Consider the following 13,002-nt stretch of genomic DNA (forward strand, 5'->3'; position numbering starts at 1 on the left):
TATCACTGCAAACTGGAGTGCAGTTCACCAGGATTTGAATGCTTATTGCTCTCAGTCCTACCCCTCCTTCTCTTTTTCAAGTTGATTCTCAATGGTTGAACCCTGCAGATTACCCCTATGATCTTCATGAGGCAAAACCCAAGTGGGCTTCCTGGGAAGTGTCCCACAACACTGGAAGACCTGGACATCCACTTTGGGTTCTCTTTTCACATTGGAGAAACTATAAGCTTACCGAGACCCTCTCAGTGGCCAGCCTGGGGAAGAGGTGATGTGATCAGAGTGTTAGTTTTTCCTTTCACCCTTCTAATGCAGTCCTTCTTGGTCTCTGAAGTCCAGGGAGGGTTCTTCAGACTCACCCACCCCCAATTTCTGGGGTTTTCACACTGGTGTCTTTATCTATAGATAGCTGCTAGTTGGCCTTCTATGGTGGGGGGGGACTGAAGTTGGCAGGAACCTATGTTGCCATCTGTTCAATGACACAGTCAGTTCCACAGTAAAGAACTAAGATCTTATAAACAGAGACCTACCACAAGGAATCAACACTGCTCCAAATAAGCAGAAGCATCATCTGCAGCATTGTATTTCCATTTCACAGTATATGATGGTAAGTGATATTTTAGTGCATTCTATTCATATCTCAACAAAGTAATGGAGGTTTATAGTCCAAGATCAAGGTACCAACAATGTTGAACTCCTCTGAGGACTCTCTCTTTGGTTTTCAGATGGTGCCCTTCTGCTGCTTCTTCACATGTGCATGTGCCCAATGTTCTTAATATAAGAAGAGCTTTTACAATTAAAGACTCAAAATCACTAGTAGAAAAATGGGCAAAGTAAAAGAACAGGCAACTCACAAAAAAATAGAAATGGCCAATAAACATTTAAAAATGTTCAATGTCACTACTATAAAAATAAATATTTTCACCTCTCAATTTGGCTAAGGCTCAAAAGAGTGATGACATATTGTGTAGACTGAGGGTGCAAGAACATACTCATAGTTAATCTTTGTGTAGGTCAATTTGGCAATATGGACAAAAACCCTTACTGCAATTGTTTGACCCAGAAATTCTACTTCTCAACATTTATTTTAAGAAAACAATCAGTTGCAGGGAAAAATGAGTGTACAAAGATGTTCTTCAAAGTGGCATCTGTAGTAAAAAACTAGAATAAACCTACAGAGTAACAATAGGTTACATGAAACAAATCACTACTACATAAACAAACAATTGGAAAGCCAGCAAAAAGTAATTTGCAAATTCCTATTTAGAAAAATAAATACATAAGACAATATGCACAAGTATTACAATATTTTTTATAAAACCACCACATGTATGTACACCAAAACCAACCCAGTCATTATCTTTGGGTGGAGGAATTAAAGAAAATTTTTGTGTTTTTACAAAAATACCCATTTTTATTTTCTGATTTAACAAGTTGTTTTTCTCATTGAGCACACATTACTTTTATAATTAGGAAAAATAAATTATTTTGAAAAGGAGAAGAGAGAGAGAAACAGAGAGCCAAGCTATCTGCTATCACAAGAGAACCTGAATACTTAAAGACATAACAATAGAGCAAAGGTCATAAATCTGAGAGATAGTGACAAGGCAGAATCAGTAAGTACTAAAGATTGTTTTTAAATATGCAAATTACTGTCACATTGGTTTCCATACAACACCCAGTGCTCATCCTAACAGGTGCCCTCCTCAACACCCATCACCCGTTTCCCCACCCTCCCACCCCCCATCAACCCTCAGTTTATTCTCAGTATTTAAGAGTCTCTTATGGTTTGCCTCCTTCCCTCTCTGTAACTTTTTTTCCCCCTTCCCCTACCCACGGTCTTCTGTTAAGTTTCTTAGGATCCACATAAGAGTGAAAACATATGGTATCTATCTTTCTCTTTATGACTTATTTCACTTAGCACAACACTCTCCAGTTCCATCCACATTGCTACAAAAGGCCATATTTCATTCTTGCTCATTGCCAAGTAGAATTCCATTGTATATATAAACCACAACTTTTTTTAAAATATGAAATTTATTGACAAATTGGTTTCCATACAACACCCAGTACTCATCCCAACAGGTGCCCTCCTCAATGCCCATCACCCACCCTCCACTCACTCCCACTCCCCATCAACCCTCAGTTTATTCTCAGTTTTTTAGAGTCTCTTATGGTTTGCCTCCTTCCCTCTCTGTAACTTTTCCCCTCCCCCATGGTCTTCTGTTAAGTTTCTCAGGATCCACATAAGAGTGAAAACATATGGTATCTATCTTTCTCTGTATGACTTATTTCACTTAGCATAACGCTCTCCAGTTCCATCCACATTGCTACAAGAGGCCATATTTCATTCTTTCTCCTTGCCAAGTAGTATTCCATTGTATATATAAACCACAACTTCTTTATCCATTCATCAGTTGATGGACATTTAGGCTCTTTCCATAATTTGGCTATTGGTGAAAGTGCTGCTATAAACATTGGGGTAAAAGTGCCCCTATGCATCAGCACTCCTGTATCCCTTGGGTAAATTCCTAGCGGTGCTATTGCTGGGTCATAGGGTAGATCTATTTTTAAGTTTTTGGGGAAGCTCCACACTGTTTTCCAGAGTGGCTGCACCAGTTTGCATTCTCACCAACAGCGCAAGAGGGTTCCCCATTTCTCCACATCCTCGCTAGCATCTGTAGTCACTTGAGTTGTTCATTTTAGCCACTCTGACCGGCGTGAGGTGGTACCTCAGTGTGGTTTTGATTTGTATTTCCCTGTTGAGGAGTGATGTTGAGCATCTTTTCATGTGTCTGTTGGCCATGTGGATGTCTTCTTTAGAAAGGTGTCTATTCATGTCTTCTGCCCATTTCTTCACTGGATTATTTGTTTTTTGGGTGTGGAGTTTGGTGAGTTCTTTATAGATTTTGGATACTAGCCCTTGGTCTGATAGGTCATTTGCAAATGTATTTTCCCATTCCGTTGGTTGCCTTTTAGTTTCGTTGATGGTTTCCTTTGCAGTACAGAAGATTTTTATCTTCACGAGGTCCCAATAGTTCATTTTTGCTTTTGTTTCCCTGGCCTTCAGAGATGTGTCGAGTAAGGAGTTGCTATGGCTGAGCTCAAAGAGGTTGTTGCCTGTTTTCTCCTCTAGGGTTCTGATGGTTTCTTGTCTCACATTCAGGTCCTTCATCCATTCTTACTTTATTTTTGTGTATGGTATAAGAAAGTGGTCTAGTTTCATTCTTCTGCATGTTGCTGTCCAGTTCTCCCAGCACCATTTGCTAACAAGACTGCCTTTTTTTCCATTGGATATTCTTTCCTGCTTTGTCAAAGATTAGTTGGCCATACTTTTGTGGGTCAAATTCTGGAGAGTCTCTACCCTATTCCATTGGTCTACGTGTCTGTTTTGTGGCAATACCATGCTGTCTTAATGATTACAGGTTTGTAGTAGAGGCTAAAGTCTGGGATTGTGATGCCTCCCGCTTTGGTCTTCTTCTTTAATACTACTTTGGCTATTCGGGGTCTTTTGTGGTTCCATACAAATTTTAGGATTGCTTGTTCTAGCTTCGAGAAGAATGCTGATACAACTTTGATTGGGATTGCATTGGATGTGGAGATAGCTTTGGGGAGTATTGACATTTTAACAATATTTATTCTTCCAATCCATGAGCACGGAATGTTTTTCCATTTCTTTGTGTCTTCTTCAATTTCCTTCATAAGCTTTCTACAGTTTTCTTTTTAAAAAAATTTTTTTTTCCAAATCTACAGTTTTCAACATACAGAAATTTTACATCTCTGGTTAGGTTTATTCCTAAGTATTTTATGATTCTTGGTACAATTGTGAATGGGATTAGTCTTTCTGTTGCTTCATTATTAGTGTATAAGAATGCAACTGATTTCTGTACATTAATTTGTATCCTGCAACTTTGCTGAATTCATGTATCAATTCTAGCAGACTTTTGGTGGAGTCTATCGGGTTTTCCATGTATAGTATCATGTCATCTGCAAAAAGTGAAAGCTTGACTTCATCTTTGCCAATTTTGATGCCTTCGATTTCCTTTTGTTGTCTGATTGCTGATGCTAGAACTTCCAACGCTATATTAAACAACAGCGGTGAGAGTGGACATCCCTGTCATGTTCCTGATCTCAGGGGAAATGCTCTCAGTTTTTCTCCATTGAGGATGACATTAGCTGTGGGCTTTTCATATACGGCTTTTATGATGTTTAAGTGTGTTCCTTCTATCCCGACTTTCTCGAGGGGTTTTATTAAGAAAGGATGCTGTATTTTGTCAAATGCTTTTTCTGCATCGATTGACAGGATCATATGGTTCTTTTCTTTTCTTTTACTAATGTGATGTCTCACATTGATTGATTTGTGAATACTGAACCAGCCCTACAGCCCAGGAATGAATCCCACTTGCTCGTGGTGAATAATTCTTTTTATATGCTGTTGAATTTGATTTGCTAGTATCTTGTTGAGAATTTTTGCATTCATGTTCATCAGCAATATTGGCCTGTAGTTCTCTTTTTTGCTGGGTCTCTGTCTGGTTTGGGAATCAAAGTAATGCTGGCTTCATAGAATGAGTCTGGAAGTTTTCCTTCCCTTTCTATTTTTTGGAACAGCTTGAGAAGGATAGGTATTATCTCTGCTTTCAATGTCTGGTAGAATTCCCCAGGGAAGCCATCTGGTCCTGGACTCTTATTTGTTGGGAGATTTTTGATAACTGATTCAATTTTTTCACAGGTTATGGGTCTTTTCAAGTTTTCTATTTCTTCCTGTTTGAGTTTTGGAAGTGTGTGGGTGCTTAGGAATTTGTCCGTTTCTTCTAGGTTGTCCAGTTTGTTGGCATGTAATTTTTCATAGTATTCCCTGATAATTGCTTGTATTATGAGGGATTGGTTGTAATAATTCCATTTTCATTCATGATTTTATCTATTTGGGCCTCTCCCTTTTCTTTTTGAGAAGCCTGGCTAGAGGTGTATCAATTTTGTTTATTTTTTCAAAAAACCAACTCTTGGTTTCATTGATATGCTCTACAGGTTTTTTTAGATTCTATATTGTTTACTTCTGCCCTGATCTTTATTACTTCTCTCCTTGTGCTGGGTTTGGGGTATCTTTGCTGTTCTGCTTCTATTTCCTTTAGGTGTGCTGTTAGATTTTGTATTTGGGATTTTTCTTGTTTCTTGAGATAGGCCTGATTGCAATGTATTTTCCTCTCAGGACTGCCTTCACTGCATCCCAAAGCGTTTGGATTGTTGTATTTTCATTTTCATTTGTTTCCATATATTTTTTAATTTCTTCTCTAATTGCCTGGTTGACCCATTCATTCTTTAGTAGGGTGTTCTTTAATCTCCATGCTTTTGGAGGTTTTCCAAACTTTTTCCTGTGGTTGATTTCAAGTTTCACAGCATTGTGGTCTGAAAGTGTGCATGGTATGATCTCAATTCTTTTATACTTATGAAGGGCTGTTTTGTGACCCTGTATGTGATCTATCTTGGAGTATATTCCATGTGCACTCGAGAAGAAAGTATCTTCTGTTGCTTTGGGATGCAGAGTTCTAAATATATCTGTCAAGTCCATCTGATCCAATTCAGGGCCCTTGTTTCTTTATTGATCCTGTGTCTAGATGATCTCTCCATTGTTGTACATGGAGAATTAAAGTTCCCTGCAATTACCACATTCTTACCAATAAGGTTGCTCATGTCTGTGATTCTTTTATATAATTGGGGGCTCCCGTATTTGGCACATTGACATTTATAATTGTTAGCTCTTCCTGATGGATAGACTGTGTAATTATCATATAATGCCCTTCTTCATCTCTTGTTACAGCCTTTAATTTAAAGTCTAGTTTGTCTGATATAAGTATGGCTACTCCAGCTTTCTTTTGACTTCCAGTTGCATGATAGATAGTTCTCCATCCCCTCACTTTCAATCTGAAGGTGTCCTCAGGTCTAAAATGAGTCTCTTGTAGACAGGAAATAGATGGGTCTTGTTTTTTATCCATTCTGATACCCTATGTCTTTTCGTTGGAGAATTTAGTCCATTTACATTCAGTGTTATTATTCAAAGATACGGGTTAGGAGTCATTGTGATGTCTGTAGGTTTCGTGCTTGTAGTGATATCTCTGGTACTTTGTGGTCCTTGCAACATTTCACTTACAAAGTCCCCCTTAGTATCTTTTGTAGGGCTGGTTTAGTGGTGGTGAATTCCTTCAGTTTGTGTTTGTTTGGGAAAACCTTTATCTCTTCTTCTATACTGAATGACACACTTGCTGGATAAAGGATTCTTGGCTGCACATTTTTTCTGTTCATCACATTGAAGGTTTCCTGCCATTCCTTTCTGGCCTGCCAAGTTTCAGTAGGTAGGTTTGGCACTCCCCTATGTGTCTACTTTTGTAGTTAGGGCCCGTTTATCCCTAGCTGCTTTCAGAATTCTCTCTTTATCCTTGTATTTTGCCAGTTTCACTATGATATGTCGTGCAGAAGATCGATTCAAGTTATGTCTACTGGGGGTTCTCTGCACCTTTTGGATTTCAATGCTTGCTTCCTTCCCCAGATCAGGGAAGTTCTCAGCTAGGATTTGTTCAAGTTCACCTTCAGCCCCTTTCTCTCTCTCGTCTTCTTCCGGAATTCCTATGATACGGATATTGTTCCGTTTGATTGCATCACTTAGTTCTCTGATTCTCCCCTCATACTCCTGGATTTTTTTCTCTCTTTTTCTCAGCTTCCTCTTTTCCCATAACTTTATCTTCAAATTCACCTATTCTCTCCTCTGCCTCTTCAATCTGTACTATGGCCACCTCCATTTTATTTTGCACCTCATTTATAGCATTTTTAAATTCCTCGTGACTATTTTTTAGTCCCTTGATCTCTGTAGCAATAGATTCTCTGCTGTCCTCTATGCTTTTTGCAAGCGCAGTGATTAATTTTATGACTGTTATTCTAAATTCTTGTTCCGTTGTATTGCTTAAATCGGTTTTGATCAATTGGTTAGCTGTCCCTACTTCCTGGAGTTTCTTTTGAGGAGAATTCTTGTGTTTCAACACTTTGGGTAGTCCCTGCGGTAGCTCCAAACTGCAGGGCACTTCCCCTGTGCTGCCCGGGGTAACTTGTGTTGGTGGGTGGGGCCACAGTCAGATCCCATGTCTGCCCTAGCCCACCGCTGGGGCCACAGTCAGACTGGTGTGTACCTTATCTTCCCCCCTCCCAGGGGCAGGACTCACTGTGGAGTGGTGTGGCCCCTGTCTGGGCTGTTTGCACACTGTCAGGCTTGTGCTGCTTCAATGGGATCTGGCCAAGGGCTTATTAGATGGGGTGGATCTGCAAGGTGCATAGGGGTGGAAGGGGCAGGCTTAGCTAGCTTTGTTGGTGGTGGTCCCCTGTGGGAGGGGCCCTGCAGCACCAGGAGGGAGGCAGGTCAGTTGGAGGGATGGACCCACAGAAGCATAGCATTGGGTGTTTGCCTGGTGCAACCAAGTTTGGTGATGGGAACTGGTTCCCTTTGGAATTTCGGCTGGGGGATGGGAGAGGGAGATGGCGATTGCCAGCACCTTTGTCCCCCCGTTGAGCTGAGCTCTGTCTTCTGGGCTCAACAACTCTCCCTCCTGGCATCCCCTTGCCCTCCCCACTCTCCGAGAGCAGAGCTGCTGACTTTTAACATTCCAGATGTTAAGTCCTGCTGGCTGTCAGAACTCACGGAGTCTGCCCCTCCGCTTTTGCAAGCCAGACTTCAGGGGTTCTTCTTTGCCTGGAGGGCTGCCCCTCCACCGCCCCGGCTCCCACCTGCCTGTCTGTGTAGCATGCACTGCCTCTCTGCCCTTCCTACCCTCTATCGTGGGCCTCTTGTCTACGCTTGGCTCTGGAGAATCTGTTCTGCTAGTCTTCTGGTGGTTTTCTGGGTGTTTAGGCAGATGTGGATGGACTCTAATCAATCAGCAGGACAAGGTGAGCCCAGCATCCTCCTACCCAGCCATCTTCCCAGGTCTCTCCTCAAGAGCCAGACAGGCAGGCCAGACATCGAGCTCCAAAAGTGGGAAAGAGGTGACTTGGATCTAGATTCCTTTGTGTCTCCACACTCCAAGGTGGTTCAGCTTGCACCGCAGGGAGCCACACCCTCGGTTGAGCCCCAGACATTAAGGTGCGACTTGCTCTTCTCGCCAGGCACGTCTGTCTCTACTCAGTAAATACTAAAGACTTAATTGGATATTGATTTGGTAAAAGAGTCTCTGTGAGGAGTGTTTGACAGTGATCAGATTGCTGGCTTAAGTAACTGGGATATCAGTGCCACTGAGAAGGACAAATCACACAGGAAAAGGAGCTCCTCTGGGTGAAAAGATTGTGTTCAGTTTTGAACTTGTGCAGCCTGATGGGCCTATGCTATATTCTGATATGAGGTGAGGGTTTGTTGGCTAGGAAAGTGCTAAAGTACAGTTTTATAACTTCTTGAATAGATGCCTTTCATTTGATAACTTTTGATTCCAAAAGACTGGTATCAGTTAGTGACTTGGAATCATCTATTTGCCTTCTGGTTTCACAGTTTGATTTCCCTGTTTTAAGACATAAATATCTACTTGGATATGATGAAAAGGACTGTGCTTTAGTAAGACTTTAAAGAGCCCAAGAAACCTTGTAAAAGAAGAACACAGCTGGAGGCATCACACTTCCCGATTTCAAACTAATTACAAAGCTATCATAACCAAAACAGTATGGTTTTGGCATAAAAACACACACAGATCAACAGAACAGAATTGAGAACCCAGAAACAAACCCATGCATATACAGTCCACAAATTTTTGACAAGGGAGCCAAGAACAGTCAACGGGGAAAGGACAGTGTCTTCAATAAATGGTGCTGGTACAAATAGATAGCCACTTGCAGAAGAATGAAATTGGATTCCTATCTTACACTGCTCACAAAAATGAACTTCAGATGGATTAAACTTAAGTGTAAGACCTCAAACCATAAAACTCTTAGAAGAAAATACAGGGAAAAACTCCTTCACATTGGACTTGGCAAATATTTTTTTGCATATGATAAGAAACAGAAGCAAAAATGAACAAGTGGGACTACATCAACCTTAGAGGCTTCTGCACAGCACAGGAAACAACAAAGTGAAAAAGCAGCCTATTGAAAGGGAGAAAATATTTGCAAACGATATACCAGATAAGGGGTCCATATCCAAAATATATAAGGAACTCTTACCATTCAATAGTAAAAACACAAATAATCTGATTAAAAAGTGGGCAAAGGACCCAAATAGACATTTTTGCAAAGAACATACAGATGCCCACCAGGTACAGGAAAAGACACTCAACATCACCAATTATCAGGGAAAGTACAAATCAAAACCACAATGAGATCCACTTCAAACCTGTTAGAACAGCAATTATCAAAAAGACAGGAGATAATTATGGCAAGGATGTCAAGAAAAGTGAACCCTCGTACACTTTTGGTGGGAATGTAAATTTGTATAGCCACTGTGGAAAATAGGGACATTCCTCAAAAAATTAAAAACACAACTACCATACAATCCATCAAATCTACTTCTGTGTATACATATGAGGGAAATGAGTCACTATCTCAAAGAGATACCTGTACTCCCATGTTCATTGCAGCACTATTCACAATAGCCAACACATGGAAACAACTCTAAGTGACTAAAATGGATGAATGAATAAAGCAAATGGGTGATATGTGTGTGTGTGTGTGTGTGTGTGTGTGTGTGTATGTATAATAGAATATTATTCATCCAAAAAAAAGAAGGAAATCCTTCCATTTGCAACAACACTGATGGACCCTGAAGACATTATGCTGAGTAAAATAAGTCAGACAGTAAGATATATACTGTATGATCTCACTTACATATAAGTAGAATCTAAAAATGCCAGACTTCTAGAAATAGAGAGTAGAATGGTGGTTACTAAGGCCTAGGGGCTAGGGAAAATTAGATGTTATTAAAGGGTACAAACTTTATAATATGACTAAGTTCTGGGGATTAATGTGCAGCACGGTGTGACTATAGTTAACAATACTGTATTACATACTTGGAAGTTGCTAAGAGAGTAGCATTTATTTATTTATTTATTTACTTTTATTTATTTTTTAAATTTACATCCAAGTTAGTTAGCATATAGTGCAATAAATAATGATTTAAGGAGTAGATGAGTAGCTCATCCCACCTCCCACAACCCCTCCAGCACCCTCTGTTTGTTCTCCATATTTAAGAGTCTCTTATGTTTTTGTCCCCCTCCCTGTTTTTATATTATTTTTGCTTCCCTTCCCTTATGTTCATCTGTTTTGTATCTTAAAGTTCTCATATGAGTGAAGACATATGATTTTTGTCTTTCTCTATTTTCACTTAGCATATTACCTTCTAGTTCTAGTTCCACCCACGTAGCTGCAAATGGCAAGATTTCATTCTTTTTGATTGCCAAATAATACTCCATTGTATATATATACCACATCTTCTTTATCCATTCATCCATCGATGGACATTTGGGCTCTTTCCATACTTTGGCTATTGTTGATAGTGCTGCTATACATGGGGGTGCATGTGTCCCTTCAAAACAGCATACCTGTATCCCTTGGATATATACCTAGTAGTGCAATTGCTGGGTCATAGGATAGTTCTATTTTTAGTTTTTTGAGGAACCTCCATACTGTTTTCCAGAGTGGCTGCACCAGTTTGCATTCCCACCAACAATGCAAAAGAGATCCTCTTTCTCCACATCCTTGCCAACGTCTGTTGTTGCTGAGTTGTTAATGTTAGCCATTCTGACAGGTGTGAGGTGGTATCTCATTGTGGTTTTGATTTGTATTTCCCTGATGGTGAGTGATGTTGAGCATTTTTTCATGTGTCGGTTGGCCATCTGGATGTCTTCCTTGGAGAAGTGTCTATTCATGTCTTTTGCCCATTTCTTCACTGGATTATTTGTTTTTTGGGTGTTGAGTTTGATAAGCTCTTTATAGATTTTGGATACTAACCCTTTATCTGATATGTCATTTGCAAGTATCTTCTCGCATTCTGTCGGTTGCCTTTTAGTTTTGTGGATTGTTTCCTTTGCTGCGCAGAAGCCTTTTATTTTGATGAGGTCCCCATAGTTCATTTTTGCTTTTGTTTCCCTTGCCTCTGGAGACGTGTTGAGTAAGAAATTTCTGCAGGCAAGATCAAAGAGGTTTTTGTGTGCTTTCTCCTCGAGGATTCTGATGGCTTCCTGTCTTACATTGAGGTCTTTCATCCATTTTGAGTTTATTTTTGTGTATGGTGTAAGAAAGTGGTCCAGGTTCATTCTTCTGCATGTTGCTGTCCAGTCTTCCCAGCACCACTTGCTGAAGAGACTGTCTTGATTCCATTGGATATTCTTTCCTGCTTTGTCAAAGATTAGTTGCCCATTATGTTTTTGGGTCCATTTCTGGGTTATCTATTCTGTTCCATCGATCTGAGTGGCTGTTCTTGTGCCATCTGTTTTTTGTTTCCTAGGACCTTGTATGGTATCTAGCACAAAGTGCTACAGGTGACCATAGTATGAACTGATATATATTTGAGAATCTCTTAGATCTAGACACTTGACTGAACCATGTAAAATAATGAGAATAAATACTGTTATTACCATCTCTGTTATATATCCTCTGGCCTCTTTTATATCACACGAGAAGAAAGGGACATATGTCAGGGTAGTGTGCTCGGCTCCAGCTCTACTTCTGGAGTATAGGCTAGAGAACAGCACCAAAGACTGTTGGAACTTTCTGTCCAGTTTTACAACTCTACAGATATAAGCTGACAAAAAACTCCCAAGTAATGGCAGGGAGTGGAGTGAGATTTCTTGTTAGTTTATATCTGATAAGGTGAGAGAGCAAGCATGGAAATAATTAGACATGTTCTGTTTGCTTCTGATCCAAAATATAGTTTGTGGTTCTACACAAAGTCATCATCAATCAACTAACAATGCATTATTTATAAGAAAACAACCTGCAGCAGAAGTGGTTCAAGTCAGAGAAACAGTGGCAGAGTTTTGTTCTGAAAGGCTGTAATTGTCAATCAGTCTTTTTAAGTTACCTGAGTTATTTGGTTTGGGAGATTACCACTGTTATTTCTTCCCTAATACCTTCCTCCTTTATAGAGGATCTGGTAACTATAATAATATATAATAATATATGTGAAAATGTATGTCCTTTCTCCTGGAAAGCCCATTAGAATTACACTGAAGCGCTTGGAGGCAAGGCTGTGGCTATGTTGCCTGGACGAGAATGCAGGGTTGCTGCATCACACAGTAGCCCAAGGGACAATGTAGGGACAGAATAGCATTTATCAACCGAGGAGCTAGGTTCTACAGTGACCAAAGGAGATGGGGAAATTGAATGGGATAAAGCAAATGAGAGAAAGTCCAGGGAGGTTAAAAGTCAAGTGCTGTAGGGGCGCCTGGGTATCTCAGTCAGTTAAGCATCCAACTTCAGCTCAGATCATGATCTCAAGGTTCATGAGTTCGCATCCCATGTTGGGCTCTATGCTGACAGCTCAGAGCCTGGAGTCTGCTTCGGATTCTGTGTCTCCCTCTCTCTCTGCCCCATCCACGATCCTGCTCTGTCTCTCTCTCACTCTCTCAAAAATAAATAAACATTAAAAAAAGTTTAAAAAACCTGTTGGGATGAGCACTGGGTGTTGTATAGAAACCACTTTGACAATAAATTATATTTAATATAAAAAATTAAAAGAAAAGTTAAGTGCTATAAGATAAATCGTTGTAGACCCAAAGGACCTAGTACTTTCTAGCAATAAATATGCTTGGGGAGAGAGGGCAGGCAGATGGAAGGGATATGTGAACAAAATAATCAAGGGTAAGAAAGATACTGAATGAAACAACTGTTCCCAAGAAAGCACTACAAGAAACCAGCAGAAATATAAGAACTGTTTTGAGACAAATGAAGAAGAAGGCATTCTCTTTTCTATTAACCTACCATAAGCTTCAGAGCAACAAATTTCATGGATTTTTCAAACTGGAGATCAGTGCTGATCACAGAAAA

General features: G+C 40.1%; 1 protein-coding gene across 3 annotated transcripts in view; it reads right to left on the bottom strand.

Annotated features, from left to right (window-relative positions):
* SCAPER (S-phase cyclin A associated protein in the ER) overlaps positions 1-13,002 on the bottom strand; it is a 508,094-nt gene that overhangs the window by 73,860 nt on the left and 421,232 nt on the right. The window lies entirely within an intron of this gene.

This window comes from Lynx canadensis, chromosome B3 (assembly GCF_007474595.2).
Source record: "Lynx canadensis isolate LIC74 chromosome B3, mLynCan4.pri.v2, whole genome shotgun sequence".
Classification (NCBI taxonomy): Eukaryota; Metazoa; Chordata; class Mammalia; order Carnivora; family Felidae; genus Lynx; species Lynx canadensis.